A 4,452-nucleotide genomic window follows, 5' to 3' on the forward strand; every position below is an offset into this window, starting at 1 on the left:
CCTCCCTTTCTCTTGGACTTACCTCCACTATTATAGGTGGAGTAGCTGGGTAGACCAGGGGACACTGCAGCAGAAATGGTGGCCAGACTCATATTTCTACAGCGCGAAATGTTCCTTTTGAGGGAGAAATGGAAATTTGAATCCTCAGCTGCACTAGCCTGTCTACAGCCTTCTTCATTTGGCAGTATTTTATGTCTGTTTAAATTTTGCCTTTATGCTTTGTCCCCTAGCATTATTACTTTCAGATTTCTTCATTTTGATACATGGTTTCATGACCTTAAATCTCTTCATATAAGGACTCACAGTCTTCCCAACTGAGCTTCCATTAATTTCTGTTTATAATTTTCAGATAGTTTATGTTTCTACCTTGCATACAGCTTTCAATCTCTCCCATTTTAATACTCTGTAAATGCCACTAATGGGCTTTTTATTTTCTCTTCCAGACATTTAAATAAAGATCTTGAATTAAGGGTAGCCTTGGCACAGATTCCTACAGGTATCCTACTGGAGCCCCTTCTTTCCTACCCCAATCCTGGCACAGAGTAAGAAAATCTAGTTTCGGAGTGAGTGGTGTAAAGAGAAGCATGCTGGCTAAATCAGTGGAGATAAACACCTCAAAAGCAATCAGTAGTCCAGTGAGGGGTATGCTCACACTGTCCCCTTTCATCCTGTGTTACTGCCTGAAAGGATGATGCACCAATTACTGCCACAACGTCTTCCACAGGCAGGCTGACACACCAGGCACACGTGAACAGATTCACACTTGGGCAGATAGTGGAAGGACCTCAGAGCTACCCTTAGCAGACAGGGTAGTCAGAGTTGGTGCATGCATGTGCGAACATCACAAGCAGCAGCTTGGGAGAATCCTTTGTTCCCTGAAAGGATCTCTTAAGCTTACATGCTTCTTTGTTGCTTTTCAGTGTGCATGCACTGACTATTAAATGTGGAGATCTTGGCTCTTTGCAAAACTCATGACATTCTGGAGTAATGGGTTTGCTTCAGAGACAAAACAGTTGTCATAGATTTTAGTTTTTAATCAATAATGCTTCTCATCTTTATAAAGCTCTGTATCATTTATCTAACCATTCTATTTCCAGCAGCGTTGCCGAGTGTAAGCAACCCTTCTACAAGTACATCAGAGGTTTTCTGTTCTTAAATTGGTGGGAGCAACCTTGTTATAACCTATTTTAAGAAGTAGTTCTGCAAGCTGCAGAATTAACACAGCCTAGCATCCTGTATTCTCCCTTTATCCTGTTCTAGAGCCTCTTTTTACCCGAGCAGCTATTTTGACAGAAACTGGAGGTATTTAGTATCTCTGAGGCTCTGCAAACTTGATTAAATTGCAGAGCAGATTCAAAACTTTCCAGAGGGAAATAGATCACAGATGGCTTACTTCCCTGGGAAATAGAACTAAAACCAAAAAATTCTCTTCCCTATAGCTCCTTGACCCAAGGTCTGTTCTACTTAAACAATTAGAAAGCACATACTGTTGGCCAAATGTTTAATGGGCTTTTCTAAATATATTGCAGATTATTGATGAATGCTTAGATGACTTAGATACCTACAGGAAAGCTGGGGAGGGGCCCTTTATCAGGGAGTGTAGTGATAGGACAAGGGGTAATGGTTTCAAGCTGAAAGAGAGGAGATTAACTATTACTAAGAAATTTTTTACTGTGTGGGTGGTGAGGCACTGGAACAGGTTGCCCAGAGAAGCTTTGGATGCCTCATCCCTGGATGTGGTCAAGGCCAGGTTGGATAAGGCTTTGAGCAACCTGGTCCAGTGGAAATTGGCCTTGCCCATGGCAGGGGGGTTGGAACTGGATGATCTTTAAGGTCCATTCCAAACCAAACCACTCTACGATTCTACTCTATAATGTCCCAGAGGTAGTCTAGTAGGCTAGTGGCAGATACAGGAGTAGAAGCTTAATTCCCCTGGCTGTGCAGCAATTTGGTGTTATCATTCTGCAGTATTTGGTGGGTAAATGTTGTGAAACCATGGTATCTCAAAGATCTATAAAGCAGAGAGTATCTTCTCCAATTTCTAGTCGTCTTGGCATGGCTGCTTGATTTACCCATTAAAAAAGCAAAGACAAATAATATTTTCCATGAACACAGATTTTAAATATTTCCTTATTAGTTCTATAATAAAAATTTAGCACAAATAGAGCTCACAGATTATTTGCATGGCCTTTATGCCGTTCAAATGCTGAAAACTGTAAACTCTGTGATATTTGTTATAAGTTTGTTGAATGCAATATGTTCTCTCCCACTCCCTCTGCAAATCTTTCCTACAGAAACAGGAATTAGTGAACGTGAAGAAAACTCTCTCTCTCCAGATAGTTATTTATGGTTGCCTGAGTAATTATTTTGCAATCAAAGCTTTGTTTTGCATGATCTGACTGATGCAAAAAGCAGAAAATAAATATCTTCATTCTCATAACCCGATTGCCTGGGGGATTTACAATGTATATCCAGATGGCACATTGCGTGGCCTATCAAATCAGGGCATGGTTATTAAATTTCAGAGCAGGAAGGTGCAGGCAACTAATTTCAGGCAAGGGAACAGTCATTTCATTTGATCAACAGAATAATTCTTTGTTCAACATATAGCCAAATCCAAGCCTCATCAGCTACTCAGCTCTCAATATTCGAGACCATACACAAACAGACAAGCAATTCATCTTTGTCTCTGAGAATAAAAGCAAAGATGAAACTTTGAAGAACTGTTATTTCTAAAACAGGTCATAAAATTCTGGAGGCAGGAGGCTTGTTGCCTTCTGCACTGACAGATTACCCACTGCTGTAGGGCCACAGCCTTTCATGAGTTTAGTACAAACAGATGTTTTTTACTTTTAAATTTTTATCTTTGCTTGGAATATCAAGGCATACATGGCATGTGTGATGCAGTCTGTGTATTACCTCTCCTTTCCAGTTTTGAAAAGGAACAGTAACTGTATATGACCATTCTTCAGTATTTTTAAATTCTGCCATGGTTGTGTTATTCCTGTCACTCTGCTATATAGAGATGCTTGCTGCTAGAGCTTGAAGGATTCCTAAAAAAGAACAGGATTCCGATAACTAATTTACAGGAACAGAGAAGTGAAGTGCTGTCAGCAAGGGCAACTAGTGAGCTGAAAGGCAGGGGAAAGATTAGAAAGGTGAACACCTGCATACCACTTAAAGCCAGCTAGACCTTTGAAACAGGATGTTTTCTGCTTTGCACCTATGATCATCTCCACTGGTTGGACCTACCACGTGAAACACATTGTGCTGTGCTGTGTTATGTTATTGCCATGAGATCGCATAACGAAACCTACCATGAAATATGTCAAACATCTGTGGTTGATATTTATACTGAAGCTCAATTTTAGATCACGTGCTATAATCATATGCTGATCATAAAAAATTGAACTCTGTCAGATCGCCTTTGACCAGCAGAAGGCAGTAAAATCACAAAATGGAAAAAAACACCTAACTTTCTCCACAAAGCCAACCTTGTGCTGTTGAGTCTCCAGTACACAGACAACATCATCTCTCTACAGGATGCTTGGCAGCGACACTCAACAAATCCAAGTCACATCCTCCCCAAATCCTGCACTTTTTTTTGTGTTTAAACTCTTGCCTCCTGATACATCTGTGAGAAACGCTCATTCACTGGTAAAATATTGCAAAGGACAAAGTTTCTGAAGCAAAGATAATAATATTTTTATTTTACAATTCAGCACTGAATTGGATGCCCTTCTGAAAAAGGCACACCGTCTTACAAAAGTGGTGGGTATACAAACTAGTTTTAGACGAAGAACCATATAAATCTCTCCAAGATTGCTCATTATATTTCTGGAGTGTTCGACCATGTCTGGAGACTCCCTTCAGGTTATCATTTGATCTAAGACAGCTACATCTTGCTAGACAACTAAACATCACGTCTGGAGATTGTCTGCATGTTATCGCTCGATACAAGACAGATTTATATGACAAGATAATTAAACATACAAAACAGCTGCAGCAAAACTTATCAATTAATTCTCACACAGCCAATGATTGTTTCTAAGCAGCTTAACTCTAACAGATTAATGAAAAACCTACTTTACAGAAGACTTAAAAAACCCTCAAAGACTCTGGGAGAGCGGGGGGAGACGCAGGTGCGGTCAGAAGAGAAAGAAACGCCTGGGAAGCGTCGGCTGGAGACGCAAACACTGCAGCCTTCCAGGGAACGTGCAGCTCTGGGAACCATTTTGCTGTAGCAGAGTCAAAAGACACAATTTTAAAAATAAATAAACAACACAAAACCAAGCGAAAAGCCCCAAACCCCACCATACGGCACCCACTCCAGCGGCGCCGCCGCTCCCAGCCCCGGCTCCCGCCCCGCCCTCAGGAGCCGCCCCGCGGCCGGACTACAACTCCCAGCGTGCCCCGCGCGGGGCCGCCACCGGGCCGGCCTCGCTCCCGCGG

Source organism: Phaenicophaeus curvirostris, chromosome 8 (genome assembly GCF_032191515.1).
Source record: "Phaenicophaeus curvirostris isolate KB17595 chromosome 8, BPBGC_Pcur_1.0, whole genome shotgun sequence".
Taxonomy (NCBI): domain Eukaryota; kingdom Metazoa; phylum Chordata; class Aves; order Cuculiformes; family Cuculidae; genus Phaenicophaeus; species Phaenicophaeus curvirostris.